Here is a 19,246-nt window from a genome sequence, read left to right on the forward strand (position 1 = left end):
AGCTAACCTGTGTCCCTAACCTAACCTGTCTTTAAATGACAGTGGTAATAGAAGGGCCAGGAAGGCTGCTTAAGTGTCTTTAAAATACTGGTATCATTACTAGAGAACCCAACAGTAGAAAGGTCTATCCTATTTTGTGAACTACTTGACATATATTCCTCAATATCCTTTCTTCTTCTTTTTTATTTTAGAGGTTGAGCGTATAAAGATACATTCATTCACAAATCAACTCACAGGTCTCTAGCATTTTATTATAAATCTAGATTCCTCAAGAGGCACATAAATATACATCACATAAGAAATCAAATTTATTGCAGCTTGAAATATGTGGGAGTGGTGGAAGTCTCCGTGGAGTGAAGATAACTGCCGACCCTGCACAGAACACTTAAAAAACAAAACAAAACAAAATATAGGTGGTGGTGGAGCTTAATTTCATTTGATTTGATTATCTTTTCACTTTAATCAATTAATTAAATATTTAAAAAAAGAAATAATTTTACAACTTATTCAAACCCATTTTATTTGAGGTTTTTGAGCCAGACTTAGTGAAATCACTTCGTTTAGTAGCATTGAATCCGATCATCTAAACCTTCAGCCTCATAGGGTTGTGGATATGGCTACCCTCCAACCTACTTTTAGTTGAAACTCCCAAGTACTGTGGGGTCCATGTTACTGTTAGAGACATTCATACATGTTCTTGGCACTGATTCAATTGTTTTTGATGGTTTGTAAAGTTCTGTGTGATTGTGAAGTTCATTATTCTACATTTGATCTTTTTTATTTTATGCAACTCTCACTCCACTTTTAAACAGATCTTTTATGCAGTGGTTTGTGTTTGCTTTTACAGTAAGGAAACTAGGAAACAAAAGAGAGAATTTGAGAGATATCAGGCACCTTTGGACATAGTGTGAAACTTCAGATAAATGAACCTGTGGTTAATCTGTGAAGCCAGGAATCATCCCACAGAATATTGTCCAGCCACAGTTTCACAACCTCTGGCTTCTGGGCAGAGGGACCCCCCTCTTTGTGGTCCGCTGAGGCTGCACCCCAGCAAGCTCCATGCCGCTCGCGCCAGACTGCGGGAAAGGCATCAGGACATCTTTAGAGTGGCAAGCACTGGTCACAATCTTCGAGGGGGGTGCCCAGTCCGATTGTGCCTTTTTGGCATCAATCACCTGCCCTTATCAGGGAAAAAGCATTTAAACCCTTCCCTCACAACACTTTTAGATTGTGAGCCCTTTGGGGACAGGGATCCATCTTATTTATTTATTTATTTATTATCCCTCTGTGTATTATCCCTCTGTGTATCCCTCTGTGCCCTGAGCCATTTTTGGAAGGGCGGTATAGAAATCAGTCAATCAATCAATCAATCACTTGCACCACTGCCCTTGCCAGAGCCCTGTAGCTATACAGTTTCACCAGGCGCTTAACAATGATAGGGCAAGGGGAGACAGTTGTCTGGGGGCCCCACTGCCTGGAGGGGCACCCAGAGGCACCTCATGTGCCTCCCCATTGCCCCCTGCCCAGCCCCATAGCCTCTCAGCCACTTGCCCTCTTCGCCGTCTCTCCTGCTTGTTCTGCTGGCCCGCAATCGAAGCAGCAGCCCAGCTGCAAAGAGCTCCTTTTCTCCCGCCTCTCAGCTGATCGGCGAGTGGGCGGGGCTTCCACGGAGGCCTCCGTGTAGGCCGCAGTGAAGCCTGAACTCGAGTAGGGCCCAAGCCAGCCAGGAAGGAGGAGGCAGCCAGAGTGTTCTCTGCAGCAGAAGACCCCTTGCTGCCCTGCTTAACCCAGACCAGCATTTGCCAGGTAGAGTGTGAACTCCTTTTTGTGGTTACCTTTCCCGCCCCCCCCCCATATATAGGGATCTGCTTGCCATAGGGCTTGGATATGGGGGGGCGGGGGAGGGACTGAGAAGTCTCTGAATATTTATTTTGAAACAGCTTGGAAAATTTGCTGACTTAAAAAAAACTGTCTAAAAAGTCCTATAAGTGGCTTGTTTCATGGCAGAAAATTGCAAAAACTTCTGGAACGAGTATTTTATTAATTTTATTTATTCATTCATTCATTTATAAATGCACTTATGTTCAAGTTGTTTTGCAACCCAGAAGGTCTGAGTGAGAACTGTGAAGCATGTGTGGTGCTTTTATTTTATTTTTCTTGTGTGTGAACTGCTCCCCAATAACTTGCAGGGACTTCAGGGTAAATCTGGCCAACATGTGAATGCAGCACCTCCATTCCAGAGGAGATGTGTCTTAAAGGGCTTTAAAAGCCTCCTGTGAAAAACCTCCTGCAATCAAACTTGACTGAATTTGTTCAGAATTCTGAGAAAACAAACATAGGCTCACCCTGCATGGTTGAAAGTCTCCTTTGCTAATCTGCAGAGAGGGGCCCATTTTAATAATTCATCTTTCTAGTGTGTTCTAGGCATTAAAAGTAATACAAATGTATAGTACTCAATGTATATCGCTATATATTGTGATGTGTGTGTGTGTATTCAGTGAAATGTATTTGCAGGCAGCATACTTATTTTGGAATATCAGACTTAAATCCTTGGGGGCCTGGGGTGTGCGGAGGCCCTGGACTTTGGGGGGGGGCATTTTAAAATCTTGTCTCTGGGCCCACTCCAACCTTGCTACGCCCCTGAGTTTCACACAAGCACAATTACTGGTACCAGGGGAAGGAGAGGGTCACTACTTTTCTGTTACTCCAGGAATATGTATATGAGTGTGAGCAAAGGATCCTGATTTGGTCCACTGTGTCAAAGGATGTTCCTGCACTCGTAGACCCAAACCAAGCAGTCCAGGAAACCCCAACACACTCCTGCTCCTGTGTTTTATTCATTCATTCATTCATTCATTCAATGAATTCAATTTATATACCACCCTTCCAAAAATGGCTCAGGGCAGTTTACATCAAAATAAACAATTAAAATCAATTAACAATTAAAAACAAAACTATGAAAATAGCATAAGTCTAATTAACAAGTAAAAACATTTAAATGGTTAAAAACCCTGGAGAACCAGGCTGAACATTTACAGCAGTTTAAAACAATTTACAACAAATTAAAAAAACCCTGGAAGGCCAGGCCAAACAGATAGGTTTTAAGGGCTCTCCTGAAAGCCAGCAATGAATTCAGATTATGGGTTTCTACTGGGAGTGCATTCCACAGCCCCGGGGCAGCTACAGAGAAGAACCACCTCTGAGTGGGACTGCCGGTTGCAGCATATGTAAATTGGCTGCCACAGGGCATCTTGGGGCAGGGCACCCCTGGATTTGAGTGATCCATGGCAAGCCAAGTGGCCAGGCAGGGCAAAAAAATGAAACGAAAAGAAAAACCCATGGATATGTTTTATGGGGAGACCAGACTGTCAGTCTTGGACTCCTGCTTTGTGACAGTCACTGGGACTGGGAAAGGTATTGCTGGGGTACCCTTCCCTGGGATTTGCATGGATCTAGCAACCAGGCTGGGCAGCAACAGCCCTCCAGCCTGCATATGTGTCTCAATGGCCAGCCACTGTCATGGGAGAGCAGTCCTTGGGATAAGGAAGCGTGCATCTATGGCACATGTCGTTGTCACACTGGCCTCTTGAGCCTGTTCTTGTTTTCCTTTGGAAGTTTCCACACATGAATTATGGCCTGTGGCCAAAAATGCATGCTTGCGCCCCGGGGAAGGGCTGCACCCCTTTCCCCTACAAACTGGTAAAAAAAAAGAAGAACAGAACCACTGAAGCAATCTAGTAGCTTTCCTTTAAACCAAACTTTGGCTTATGCCAGTCATGATATATTTTCCTTTGCCATACTGTTTGATTACACACCAGGCTGTGGTATCTGAAAGCGGGAAGGGGGCAAAGCAGAACATTTGCACGCCTGCACATGAGCACACACGTGCGCGCACACACACATATACACATACATACATACATACATACATACATACATAGGTGATTCTCACAATCACCAAAAAGTGGGCTAAAGGAGCCTAGCCCACTTTTTGGTGAGCGTGAGAACCACCAGGAGAACCTGGTGTCCTCAAAGCGGGTAACCCGCTTAACTAGCCCTCCCCTTATGTCAACGGAGCGAGCGCTCCACTAACCCCGTCTATTTGATCATGTATTGCCATGGTGCGGCTCCGTGCCACGGCAACACTGAGGAGACCCCCGCCAGGAGACTGAAACAAGCCTCCTGGCCCTGGGGGGTCTCTCCAGGATGCCCAGCGTGCTCGCGTGGGGCATCCTAGAATTTCCAGGGACCATGCAGCCCCCGATCCCCGCAGCCCCCAGAGCCAGCAGCCCAGGGCTGGAGCCTGGATCGTCTACGGGGAGAGTGGGCCATGCCCGCGCTCCCCGCAGAACCCCCTCTGGCGAGTCTCACCGATTGTGAGACTCGCCTCACAGAGTTTTAGGGCACCCCTCTATACAGTTGGAGGGAGCAATTGGAAGGACCATGCAGTTGGATAGAGCATCCATGGGAACTTTACCAATGCAGTCACTGTCCAGGTGTTGAGGGAGATCAAAGCCCGGCTGCCCAACCAGACAGCACAGGCAACACCTTTGAAAGGATGCCTTGTTGGGCAGCTGCATTTGATCAGGTATGTTATAACTGAAAGTGTTCCTTGCATGTGTGCCCCCTCTCCTTCCCTGGATAAAAGCTGTCAAAACGCTTTGTATGGTAATTCCAATTAATGATCCTGCATCCCGGGCAAAATGCCAAGGTGTGCATTGCAGGTTGCTAAAGTAATCCAAGCAAATGGACACAGACAGACACCAGATTTGTGGTGATACATGCTGTCTCTTTCTTTATATGACTGGACAACATGAAGGTTTCTATGGCTGGGGTTTCTGCTGGGTTCTGCTGGTTTCTGCACATGGGTGTTACTGCCAAGCAATGTGGTATCACTCCCTTGGCATCTGTGACCTGTTTCTGGTGTCACCGGGGCTCCATGTCTTTTTGCACACATTTCTACACTCCTGAATTGTTGCGGACCTCTCTTGCTGTTCCCGTCTTGTCATCCCATCTTTTTTGTGTGGATTGACGGGGGGGGGGGGCATATGATGCTATGGAAAGCTGACTTTCTCCTATGTGGTTCTCCCCATTTAAATGCATTGAAGCCAGGGACATAGCGACCCGGTTGCCAGGCAACGGCAGGAGGAGAGCAGATACGGTGGAAGGTGGGGTGTTCTGAGAACTGGCCAGTCACAACCATGGCCATCCTAGAACTGACGCATTTCTGGGCTGCTCTGATCTGGTCTCTCAATAGTAGCAGGATGAGCTGGTGCACAAATCCAGGTTACAGCAGCAGCAGCATTTATTGATTTTATTTATTTATTTAGAACATTTATACCCCACTCCTCCAATACACTATTTCTCAGGGCAGCTCACAACATTAATAAAAATAAACAATGTAAAATAAGACCAATAAAATTAACCAAATTTAAGTTAAGTTTAAAACCAGGCTAAAACTACATTTAAAATTACATTTTAAAAATATTATTATTATATTTCTATACCGCCCAAAACTTGCGTCTGTGGGTAGTTAACAATTAAAATCATTTAAAACATTAAGTCAATTAACAATTAAAATCATTTAAAAGATTAAAAACATTTAAAACCCAGAAATTATTAAAATTATTAAAATTATTTAAAACTATAAATCTAATTAAAAGCTTGGGTGATTAAATGTGTCTTCAGTGCCTTTTTAAAAGTTGCCAGAGATGGGGAGGCTCTTATTTCAACAAGGAGCGCATTCCAAAGTCCAGGGGCTACAATGGAGAAGGCCCGTTCCCAAGTAGCTGCCAAACAAGTTGGTGGCAGCCACACGTGAACCTCTCCAGATGATCTTAGCAGGCGGTGGGGCTCATGGTGAAGAAGATGTCCTCTTAAATACCCAGGGCCTAAGCTGTTTAGGGCTTTATAGGTAATGACCAGCACCTTGTATTTTGCCTGGAAACTTATCGGTAGCCAGTGCAATTCCTTCAACACAGGAGTAATATGGTCTCTCCTACATGACCCAGAGACCAACCTTTTTTTTTAAAAAATTCCAAATTAAAAAGTTATTTTAAAAGCTAAAAACTAGGAACTATAAAAACTAAAGAACCTACCGGATATAAACAGAGATAAAATATTAAAAACCTCTATAAAAAGATTTGTTTATCTGTTGTTTTTTGAATGGAGAAGCTCTTCAGGGAGGGCATTCCAAAGCCAAGGGGCCACAGTGGAAAAGGCCCTGTCTCTAGTCCCCGCCAACCAGATCTCTGTTAGTGGTAGCGCCATGAGCAGGGCCTGAGTTGATGAGCTGAGGGCTCTGGAAGGTCCATATGGGCAAATGCGGCCCAACAGGTATCCGAACCCCAAGCCATGCAGAGCTTTAAAGGTCAAAACCAGCAGCTTGAATCTAGCCTGGAAGCAGACTAGTAACCAATGATGCTGTCGCAAGATGGGTGTGACACTCATGAAGTGACTTGTGCCCATGAGCATTCTTGCAGCAGCATTCTGAACCAGCGGAAGCTTCTGAACCGTCTTCAAGGGCAGCCCCACATAGAGCACATTGCACTAGTCCAATCTGGATGTTACCAAAGCATGAGTGGCTGAGGTCAGGTCCAACTTCTCCAATTCGGATGGTACGATGCTGCCTTCAAACCTGAGGTTTCAGAAGTGAAACTCATTTCAAACCCAGTCCCAAATAATGACAGGACATGTGTAGTTGGAAAAAACTAAGGCCACTTTATTGAATATTTACAAAACCTACAACGAGGAATCTTAAATAAAGTGCAAGTATCTCCTATCTGGGTCAATCTCATAGGAGGTATGTCCACAGGAGGGTGAAGGACCGGGCTTTGATTTGGCTCAGTACCCACTCCGAACCTCTTCTCTACCATGAAGTTACCCCTGTCAAGGAGATGCATGCCAGCCCACTTCAACCTAGGTCGCAAGGCACTGAGCAGTGTTCTCTGGCATGCGTCTGAGTGGGAATGGATCCAGCCTGAGAGTCATGAGATCACCAAGCCTTCCTCTGTGTTCCCACTCACCATAACGGCCCTCCAGCACAACACCAATGTAAATTAACCTACCCTGACCCGCACTCATCCGCAAAGTGACCATTTAACCCCAGAGACTGCCTTAACAAAATCAGTGAGAAGTAGGCGTATAAAGGCCCCAAGATTAGCCAATCAGTTGAGACCCCAAAAATTCCTACTTTGCCCCAATGGTGACTGGAATATCACTCACTGAGTCCCAGGGCAGGCGGGAGGGTGCCAGCCCACAAAGAAACTGAAGGACAGAGCAAAGGAGCCAACTGCTTATGCAGCCGCTCCTTGCACATGATTGGTCTACCAGTGTAATGTGCTGGGGACTCAAACGCCAGCCTGCATGCCCGTCTCTCGGGCCAGGCCCGCAACTCCGCCCCCCCCCAGCTTATCCCATATCTCTGCTAATGCAGTGAAAGGGGTAGAGAGCGGCTCTACAAACCAAAGGTTCTAATTCAGGTTTGGGGTTGAAAACCGACCCACGTTTGGGTAACAAACCGCTACGTCCAAAGGTGGCCATTTTCTTCCATTTACAATGAAGAAACAGCTTATTTATTTATTATTATTTATTTATTTGATTTATATACCGCCCTTCCAAAATGGCTCAGGGTGGTTTACAATTAAAACAAACCACTAAAACTGTAAATAGCTAAAACAAATTAAAAACAATATAATAACAATTAACAATTTAAAACATTTTTAAAAAACAATTAAACAATTACAGTGATTAAAAACCCCAAAATTGGGTTAGAATATTAAAACTGATTTTAAAACCCTGGAAAGCCAGGCCAAACAAATAAGTTTTAAAGGCTCTCCTGAAGGCTAATAGAGAATTCAAATTATGGATTTCCGCAGGGAGCGCATTCCACAGATCTAGAGCAGCTATAGAGAAGGCCCGCCTCTGAGTTGCCACCAGACGAGCTGGTGGTAACTGGAGACGAACCTCCTCAGATGACCTTAATGTGCGGTGGGGATCATGCAGAAGAAGGTGCTCTCTAAGGTAACTCGGGCCTAAGCCGTTCAGGGCTTTAAAGGTAATAACCAGCACTTTGTATTTTGCCCGGAAACATATCGGCAGCCAGTGCAATTGTTTCAAAATAGGCATAATATGGTCTCTCCGGGTTACCCCAGAGACCAATCTGGCTGCCACATTCTGAACTAATTGAAGTTTCCGAACTACGTACAAAGGCAAATCCACATAGAGCGCATTGCAATAGTCAATCCGGGAGGTTACCAGCTGGTGCCCCGCTGTTTTGAGGTCATCCTCCTCTAGGAATGAGTGCAGCTGTCGAATCAGCTGAAGCTGGTAGAAAGCCCTCCTGGCCATGGCCTCCACCTGAGATACCGGGTTGAGGCCTGGGTCCAGGAGTACTCCCAAGCTGCACACCTGCTCCTTCAGGGGGAGTTTAACCCCATCCAGCACAGGAAGATATAACTCACCCCTCAGATTCTGAACCCCCACAATGAGCACCTCCATCTTGCTTGGATTCAGCTTCAGTTTGTTATCCCTCATCCAGCCCATTACTGTCTGTAGGCAGGCATTTAGAGAATGAGTGCTATTTCCTTAAGAAGGGAGGGAGAAGTAGATTTGGGTGTCATCAGCATACTGATAACACCCAGCACCAAATCTCCTGATGACCTGACCCAGCAGTTTCATGCAGATATTGAAAAGCATTGGTGACAGAATGGAGCCCTGAGGGACTCCATATAACAGCTCCTGCTTTGAGGAGCAACTGTCACCAAGCTCCACCATCTGAGATCTACCCAAAAGATAGGAATGGAACCACTGCAGAGCAGTGCCCCCTATTCCCAACTCCCCCAGGCAACCCAGAAGGATACCATGGTCGATGGTTTAGAACGCCGCCGAGAGATCCAAGAGGACCAACAGAGTCACACTCCCTTTGTTGATTCCCTGGTAAATGTCATCCATCCGGCCAACCAAGGCTGTCTCAACCCCATAGCCCATTCTAAAGCCAGTTTGAAATGGGTCTAGATAATCAGTTTCCTCCAAAACCACCTGGAGCTGGTTAGCCACCACCCTCTCAATTACCTTCCCCAGCCAGGGGAGACTGGAGATTGGCCTATAACTATCCATCGCTGAGGGATCCAGGGAAGGCTTCTTAAGAAGAGGTCTAACTATTGCCTCCTTCAAACAGGGAGGCACCCTACCCTCCCTCAGCGATGCATTTATGATATTAACTAGGCCATCTCCAACAATCTCTCCGCTAGATGGAAGCAGCCAGGTTGGGCAAGGATCCAGAGAACAAGTGGTAGGCCGTACTGCTCCAAGCAGCTTGTCCATGTCATCAGGAGTCACAGACTGAAACTGATCCAACCTAACACTGCAAGAGGGATCGCTGGATACCTCCCTCACAGACCCTGCAGAAATAGTGGAGTCCAAGTCGGCCCAAATACAGGAGATTTTATTTGCAAAGAACCCACTAAAGGCATCACAGCAGAGAATCTCCGGGAGCTGATTTGAGGCAGAAGGAGCAGAGATTATACTCCTCACCACCCAGGATAACTCTGCTGTACATGAACCTGCAGATGCAATGTGCACTGACCAAAGACGCTTTTTTGCTGCGCGCACTGCCATCACGTAGGTCTTCAAATGGGTTCTATGCTGCATCCTGTCAGATTCGAGCTGAGTTCTCCTCCACTTGCATTCTAGTTGCCTACCAAGCCACTTCTTCCCCCACAACTCCTCCATATACCAGGGGGCCATCTTAGAAGCAGTCCTGGAGGGATGCTTAGGAGCAATAATATCTAGTGCCCTGGTGAGTTCTCTATTCCAGGTTCCCACCAGGGCATCGACAGAATCACCGGCCACACCAACATTGAAACCCTCCAAGGCCTTTTGGAAACCTGCTGGGTCCAGCAGCCTTTTGGGGAAGGACCTTCCTAATAGGTGCATCACCCCTGCAGGGGTGGGTTGTGCCCATGATACCAAGCTTAACCAGGTAGTGGTCCGTCCATGACAATGGGGTAACCACCAGATCCCCACCCAAGGAACACCCCCCTGATTTGAACAGAAGACCAAATCCAGTGTGTGGCCGGCAACATGAGTTGGTTCAAAAAATAATTGGGATAGGCCCATAGTTGCAATGGCCTTTATGAAGTCCTGAGCCACACCAGACAAGCCAGTCCCAAAGTGGATATTGAAGTCCCCCAGCACCAAGAGCATGGGAGACTCCAACACCAACTCCTCAACCAGCTCCATCAGCTCAGTTAGGGAGTCAGTTGGGCAGCGGGGTGAACGGTACACCAACAGAATCCCCAATCTATCCCTAGTTCCCAGCCTCAGAAATACACACTCAGTATAAGTCTACTGTCTCACAGGGGCCCTGGTAAGGGAGATAGTATTTTTATGGACCACAGCCACTTCACCCCCCCCCCGCCCACTTCCCCTAACCTGCTCCACAACAGAGTAACCTGGAAGGAGAAGCTGAGCCCACACTGGGCCACTCGCCTCCCCCAACCAGGTCTCAGTTATACATGCCAGGTCAGCTCCCTCATCCATGATCAAATCATGGACAATTTCGGTCTTATTTTAAACTGACCTGGCATTACAAAGGAGCAAGGTCAGGCTCTGTTGGTAGTTGATGCTGCTCCCCAAGGCCTGAGAGTTGTCAGAACAGTTGGAAGCAGAAATAGTTACTAGATTACTAATTTCTCTTCCTCTGTAACGGTCAACTGTTCTGCCAGCGCCAATTCTTCTATTCCCCACCACTACAGCAATAGCTGCCCCAAGGCTGCCAGGCACACCGCCTGCATCATCCCCTTTAGGAGATCCCAAACACATCTCATCAACTAGCCTGGCACAACTCAGGGCAATAAAAACAGCACTTTGACTGAAAAATCCACCCACCCACGGAACAACCATCCCCCAGCCCTCAGTCCCACCCCCAAAGGCCCAGCCCCAAAGGCTGCCCTCCTTTGGCGCCTGACTCCAGTGGCCACCTACAGACAGGCGCCGGCCACACCTCTGGCCACGCCGCCGGCATGTCCTCAGAAATCAGTTGTGGATTTTCATGAGCCCTTTGCATAAGAATTACTTCTACTGAATTTTTTTGATAGAAATTGGCAGTAGGATATCTATGTAATTCATATATAAAATATGTTAAAAGTTCAAAGAGCTACTTTATTTTAATAGTATCCTACTTTTAAACCTACATTATCAAAGGAGTGTACATAACAATAAAGCAAGGCAACAAACAATAAAAGAGTTTTATAAGAGCGCATACATAAAAGAAGTTCAGCAGCACAAAACTGACATACTGCCAAGTTCTGCACAGAAAATATAACCTGGAGCTTAGAATTTGTAGGTGCTGGGTGAGTAGCCCTGGGTAGAATGTTCCAGACTTGGTGTGCTATCACTGTAAAGGTCCATTCCTTGGTTACCATTTAACTTTAGATGCAGCCAAGATGCACCCTCTACACAATTTTTTTAAAAGAAGAACTTCCCCCTGTTTAATGGCAAACCTGCATGCCATATCACAAACTGTGGCTGAAATTCCCTTCAGCTTCAAAAAGTTTTTGGTATGCAGCATGGAGGCTGCTGCTTCAGACACATAGGCTCAAAGCTCCCTTGGATGAGCAGAACGTGTCAGGCAGTTCTTCGGATCAAGGCCAAGAGCCATTTTGAAAAGGTAGCATATCTTCTAACACAGAATTCTCAGTGAGATATTGAGGCGGGTCACACAATCAGTGAGACCCGCTTTTGCTGGGTTTGCGGGGAGAGCGGGTTAAGCCCGCTCTCCCCGCAGACGATCGGGCAGACCTGCCTGGGTGGCCAGATTGGCCACCCACACAACTGCCGGCTCCATGATGGAGCCGGCTGGGGCTGGGGAGTTCGGGGGCTGCGGAGCCCCTGGAAGCTCCAGAATGCCCTGCATGAGTGCACAGGGCATACTGGAGAGACCCCCGAGCTGGGAGGCTGCTTTTCAGGGGGTCTTTTGGGGGTCTACTTTTCGGGGATCTGCTTTTCGGGGGTCTACTCATGAGAGGTGGCTACTCACATTCCCAAAAACCAAGTGTGTGGAGCACTCACTTCACAAACCCGGTTTAAGGGGTGGCTACTTGAGTGGGTTACGCACTCAGGAACCACCGGGCTCGCAGCCAAGCCCGGTGGTTCCCACAGTGGGACAAAATCGGGCTAGCGGAGGCTAGCCCAGTTTTGTCCCATTGTGTGAATAGCCTCATTATTTATCAGAACTGCAATACTCCTTGTTAAGTTCTTATTACTCTATTACTATACTTATTACGTCATCACATCTTTCATATATGAAGGACTCTGTGATCTGTACATGTGTGAGGGGATAATCTGTGCCGTTAATTCATCATGAATTTGGCAATGAAAGGACAATGAATTGGCTCTACTGAACAGAATTCCTATCAAGTCTCCTGTTTCAAATATCTTTGCTTTCATCAGTTGTTATCATCTTAATTAAGCAAAATGTGAGACACCTTGATAGAGAAAATAGAGAAAAATCTGAAGTCTATATTTTCCAAAATTTAAACTACATTTATGGACCCTAATTAGAAACATGACAGGAGAAGACCATTTTGAAGATTAGTTTCCATCATCTGGCAACAGTTGTGTGTTTCCCCCATTCCCCTTTTTCAGTATTTGTAAAAATTAAATTAAAATAAATCAGTAATGCCTTTTAATGGACAATAACTCTCCCACTGTTAGTTTCAGAGATCCATGTAGCTTCTTATACAAATCATTGTCACTTAATGAAATGGTTTCCTGTCTTGCTGAGTGAACAGTGTGGTGTAGTGGTTAGAGTGCTGGACTAGGACCGGGGAGACACAAGTTCAAATCCCCATTCAGTCATGATACTAGCTGGGTGACTCTGGGCCAGTCACTTCTCTCTCAGCCTAACCTATTTCACAGGGTTGTTGTGAGGAGAAACTTAAGTATGTGGTACACTGCTCTTGGCTCCTTGGAGGAAGAGCGGGATATAAAATGTAAATAACAACAACAATAACAACAACAACATAATAACAATAACAACAACAACAAGAATAAGAAGAAGAATTTACCTCACCGTTCGATACTGTTGTGTTGCTTGTGCCAGAGATGGAGCATACCTTCCCAACTGCCCAGTTAATGCTGCATGTTCACCCTTAAGTATCCCAATATGGTCTAAGGGAATTTCTGAATACCTGACAAGCCCAACATGATTAAAATTAGTTATCCTTCCTGCAAGCATTAATCTCAATTAGCATGGACAAATTGGAAGCTCTCCTACAACATTTTCCCTGACTGGCTTTTTACAAGTCCTGTCTCTTGCAGTCTCCATGACTTGTGCAATGTTGACTAGTCTAACATCACCAGCAGTGGTGAAAAAACATCTAACTTTCTACTAAAGAGTGAAATTGTTGGTTCCTGGGAAAATAATTTAGAGATTGTTTGGTCAGACTATTGCTATGGGGTACCATGTTCCTGCTTTTTCTTCTTCTTCTGTGTACATGGGGGTCAGTGAAGACTGGCAGTTAGTTACTAAATTTCATGTAATGCAGCACTTTACAGCGGACTCATCCACATATGACTACACTGTGAATACTGTTAGTATCAACACCTCTGCTCCTATGACCAGAAGCGCTCTTACCCCTGGACTTCGGGGCCAAGATCCAGGGCCTCCACAGCCCCTGGGGGCCCCAAATCCTCTTTAGTCTGTCCCGGGTAGTGTCACCTGGCAGAACATGGTGATGCTTAATTTGCAGAGGAGGGCGGGTCTCCAAAGGCATTTAGGTCCAGGCTCCAGCATTACCTAAGTGCAGGGGATGGAGCCGCTCTGGGAAGAGCAGAAGGTTCCAAGTTCCCTCCCTGGCTTCTCCAAGATAGGGCTGAGAGAGATTCCTGCCTGCAACCTTGGAGAAGCCGCTGCCAGCCTGTGAAGACAATAATGAGCTAGATAGACCAATGGTCTGAATCAGTATATGGCAGCTTCCTATGTTCCTATGTTCCACCTCTACCTATGACATATTCTTCAGTGTGCACAACAATTCTTTGTGGAGCAAGAGAGGGTTGTTCCTGGCTTTCACAATATGCATCACATATATTTCTCTCTCTTTTTAATGCTATGCTTAAATTAGAATGTTAATATACATGAACAGGTTCTTAACATGTTCATATTCCAGAATAGCAAAGAACCACCCCATTTGTCTTCAATCTAAAATGTTCTCAGACATCAAGAACAGGCATGAAAAATCCAGATTATTCCATCTAAGGATCCCTGATCAATATGGCTGGGGAAAAACGATACTGCAAAAAGCTTAGTGTTGTTGTTTTTTAAACGTCATTTAAAAAAAGAATTAACACTCCAGAACTTCAGCATCTTCTCAGTGGATAAAGGGTGGAATATATTGATTGGATGCATTAATATGATGTAATTCTTACAGCAGTTAGAGGAGAAGATCCTAATCTACCTCAAAGGGTCATAGTGAAGATTCACATAAACCATGTATACTGCTCAGGGCTCCACAGAGGAAACGTGGGATATAAAAGTAAATAAAAAAATAAACTGGATGTGCTGAGGTTAAAGGGACTTCATTCATTCATTCATTCATTCCATCTATATAACACCCATACACAAATAGCTCAGGGTAGTTCACAAGAAAAATAAAACCAATTAAAATATTAACATAATCTCATTTAAAAACACTAAAAACACTTAAATATTCTTAAAAGCCAGGCTGAAAAGGTGGGTCCCTATGGTTCTCTTGAAGGCCTCCAGGGATGATAACCCTCTTATACCAATGGGGAGCACGTTCTACAACTTAGGGGCATCTACTGAAAATGCCCAGTCCCAAGTGCCACCAGTCGAACTGGTGGTCTGAGAAGACAGACCTCTCCTGGTGATCTTAATGATGGTGGGGAGCTTCCAGAGACAGAGTCAGTTAACCCAGGCCTAAGCCATTCAGGGCTTTAAAGGTAATAACCAGCACTTTATATTTTGCCTGGAAACGTATTGGCAGCCAGTGTGGCTTACAGGTATAGTACATGGCCTAATATCTATCTAAAGTTCTTTAACCCTAACCCTTATCCACCTTGTCATATTAATTTAGCTAAGTAGAATTGCCTCTTCTCATCTACAAATAGGTTAGAAATAATGGACCGGTTCATGTACTTGCATGAATGATGAGTTCTCCATACATTATGTAGGAGAGCATGAACACACCATAACCAATAGACATGATAAAATTACTGACAATTTTTTCTTAGTGGCTTTGGGGATTAAAAATGCATAAACACCCATGATTTTAAAAGTATGTGTTTATGATTTTTAAAAGTATATAATATTGGTGTGTACATAACATTCAATATGAACATACAAAGAGTATGTATATGTATATATCAGGAGAATCTTGTTACTCGCGGGAGTTCTGTTCGTTGCCTACTACTGTGAGAAATGGATCCGTGAGTAACGAGGCATTACGGCTATAGGGAAAGGGGAATAGGCTCAAGGGTGGAGGGGGGGGAGGCCAAAAATGGGCAGAACATTGAAAAAACTTATGGTGGTGTGCTCCAGGGGTCCCCCATGTGCCTAGGAATGCTGCCCAAAGGACAACATGCCTCCAAAAATTGTGAAAAATTGCAGCGGGGGAGGGGGAGTCAGATTTTTTGAAGAAATGAGCCACAAAATGTCTCCTTTAGACAAAATGGCAGGTGGAAGTGACCTCTGCGCTCACTTCCAGACTCTAGGAACCATGGATATGTGGGTTTAACACTATCATATCAGCAGATACTGGAAACGGGTATTTATTAGACAGCCCGTGGATATGCGGAACTGCCAATAGTGATTCTGTGAATAATGAGATTCTCCTGTACATAGAAATATGTATGTATGCAGAAAGAAGAGTGGGGGGATTGTTGCTCCAGAGCATGGTTTGAAGGCACATAATACGACAATCATGCTGAAGTTTAGCATGTCCAAATCTGACCTGTGCTTAAATAGGAGACCATCTGAGAACCCTTTAAGTATGGAGCTCCCTCGAGAAAAGATGGGGTATCAATTAATGAATTCATAAATACAGACTTTCAGTCATATTTTCTAACAGATAGTATGCAAAGTAGATCATACCGTTTACGGAGGCTCTATGGAACTGTTCAGCTGCGCAGTGTATAGCAACAAGTGACCTGTTAAATTATGACAAATCCTCTGGCTTGTGGCTTTAGACCTTTGACCTCATGACATGAGCCTGTATCCAAGGCGCAGTCTGGTGACAGGAATGCAATAAACTGCTTGTAATCTCATGTTTTCAAAAGAAATTACATCAAAGCCAGCTGTTACAGCACTAGTCAATATGTTAATTAAAATAGGGCCATTATATTTTAAAATGCTCTTTCCTCCCAACTATTAAAAGCCCTTCTTGCAAAAATACCAGCAAAAACAATTCCACAAGTTGCCTCTTTCCTATTTAAGCTTATATTAGTGAGATGCTTAGCACATTCCCCCCTAATATAATAACTGCTGATGCCATTTGAATTGGATTGATGCTATAGGCCCTGTAAGGATATCTGCTGGCTTCAGCCTTTGGGATTTAACCTATATACACCTTGGACATGGTACATATTTCCCACCTGTACTCTCTACTTGTGGCACATTATATTCTGGAAGTTATGGGGTTTGTTTGACGGATTGTTTGGCTATGTGGACATGTGCCTCCAGGAATTAACCTGGATGGACTTCAGATCATATTTGCCACTGGATTGTGAAGTTTTAGACAACTGCATCAACCATGCTTGGATTGGAAGGTTTCAACAATTTCATTATTTATTCATTAAAATAATCTCAGTGTGTAAGATTTCATTCTGGTTTTGTTTTTCTTATGGGGAAGAAAACAACATTTGGGGGGGGAAATATCATTTTCTCCATGGTCAAAAATGAAATATTTTAAGTGGTCCATGAAATACTTTATCATACAATTTGATATGAACTATTTTGCAGGTTATGCAGTTTTCTGTACTCCAAGGTAAAATATGTGGGCTTGGATCAAAATGACTGTGAGCAGAAGGATAAAATGACTTAGTGCTGTTTTGTGAACTCCTATGCAAGCAGAAGCAGAAGACTTCTTGTAGGGCAGAGCTGCAATATAATGGGAGTTGCATTACAGTACAAGAAAATAATGGGGAGTAAAGAGACCTTAAAGGCCAAGTTGAAGATGGATCAACCTGGAGAGAATCTATCTATGTGGTCAGTAAGAGTCGAAACCAACTTGATAGCACTTAATCAATCAATCAATCAATCAATCAATCAATCACAGAAGATACATGTTTGTGAAATACTATCCCTATTGTACCTGTGTTCAGACATCTGTAAACTCATACATATTTTTGTGGGAATGACTATAGCTGCATTCATTTAAAAAGTGAACCTGGGCACAGACCTCTCAAATGTGTGGTACAGATACAAAGTGTACAGATAGGAAGTGTACCTGTGTTCAACATAATATGTTAATAACTGTACAGAATTGTACTGAGTGTTGAACATAATGAGCACATTTGCATGTAACGCAGAACCACAGTTGAATGGGCCAGTGGTTCCATGGACATTACATCTGAATGAGGGCAACCTGAGTTGTGCATGAAGATGAAATCGAGGGTTCAGAACTCCAATCTGAACCTTCGGGTTGTAGTGAGAATGTCTGAATTTGGAACCACAGGCTGCTTCCCCTGGAACAAGCTACTCCCTCAGTTCCAGCATGATTGGCTATGTGGGCTGTCCTTCCGTAAAGAAAGCCACACAGCCAGCTCCCCCTCCTTTCTGCTGTCTTGCTTACTGCAGAGAGACTGCTCTCCGGTACATCCAAATTCAGATGGGAGAGCAGGGCATGGTACCGCCGGTCCATTGGACCCATGGTTCTGTGTTACATGAGGATGCGGCTGATGTGTGTAATATGTGACTAGTAGAGTGGGGACTAATCGAATCTCACATGATCACACAATCATGCTGATTTAATCTTTGAACAAGATTCCTGACATGTTTAAGCAGTCTTCTCCTATTGGGGTGTGTTTGCTTTTCTGATCTCTAGCAACAACCCTTTTAGCTGTTTCCAGTAATTTTCCTGTTAACTCCTTTTGTTACTTAGGAGCTGAGTTCTTACATTAAGCAAGCAAAGTAGTCAAGTGGTACCCTCATATTTGTGATATGACAGATTCTACGAATCACATATTCCAAACATTCAATGATAAACCAGTTCTTTCACATTAACAAACTCGTTTCTGATTTGATCCTCTCCTATGCTCCTTACAGAGTACTGCATAAATTTTATGGATTGTCCATGGAAGTAATTTACCACCAAGAGAGCATCTTAAAGTGCATTTTATTCAGATTGACACATGAAAGGGTTAGTCATGAAGTCCTGATATTATCCCCAACATTGCTTGGTCACAGGGAAAACAACCTATATTTTCATTTTCATTTTTTTGAAATTTTATATCTGTCGATGTGTCTCTCGTTACAGAGGTTGCAAGACAATGTTCTCAGGACTGAACAAACGTCTTTCCAGAGACACCATTCATTCCAATGGAAGTTGTAAACTTCAGAAATGTATATATTAGGCATCCCCAAATGATTTTGGGAAGAATGCATTAGGTTGAACGGAAGAGGAATGCTAAACAGGAATCAGAGGGTATCTTAGCAATACCATATGAGGAATGAGCAACTATAGACACTGTCATTTAAATTAGCTGATACTAATGGCATCAACCTCCCATGGGAGGAAACTGACAAAGACCAAAGGCAAAGGGACCAATTTACACACTCCATATGTCTGGTGGAACGAACACTCTGTATAGTTGGTGGGGAGTATGAACACTTGTGAATCTCCAGCATGTGTACAATGTAGTATGGTTCCTCCTCCCTCATTTTAAGGGCTAAAGGAACATAAGAACAACCCTGCTGCATCAGGCCCAAGGCCTATTTAGTCCAACCTCCTGTTTCCCACACTGGCCCACCAGATGCCTCTGGAAAGCCCACAATCAATAGATGAAGGCATGCCCTCTCTCCTGCTGTGCTCTCCTGCAACAGGGATTCAGAGGCATCCTGCCTCTAAGCCTGAAGGTAGCCTATAGCGATCAAGACTAGTAACCACTAATAGACCTGTCCTCTATAAATCTGGCCAAGCCCCATAACAAAGCAATCCAAGCTCAAGCTGGTGGCCATCACCACATCCCATGGCAGAAAATTTCATAGGTTAATTATGAAGTTTGT

The 19,246-nt window shown here is 44.5% G+C and overlaps 1 long non-coding RNA gene across 1 annotated transcript in view; it reads right to left on the bottom strand.

The window, feature by feature from the left end:
- Positions 1-230: 230 nt before the first annotated feature.
- The window catches only part of LOC128348002 (uncharacterized), a 35,012-nt gene continuing 15,996 nt past the window's right edge, over positions 231-19,246 (bottom strand). The window contains exons 3-5 of the long non-coding RNA XR_008317874.1: positions 16,115-16,250; positions 13,071-13,193; positions 231-384 (exon numbers count right to left, since the gene is read on the bottom strand). This is a non-coding gene — a long non-coding RNA (uncharacterized LOC128348002). The remainder of the gene's footprint in view (positions 385-13,070; positions 13,194-16,114; positions 16,251-19,246) is intronic.

Source organism: Hemicordylus capensis, chromosome 2, assembly GCF_027244095.1.
Source record: "Hemicordylus capensis ecotype Gifberg chromosome 2, rHemCap1.1.pri, whole genome shotgun sequence".
Lineage (NCBI taxonomy): Eukaryota > Metazoa > Chordata > Lepidosauria > Squamata > Cordylidae > Hemicordylus > Hemicordylus capensis.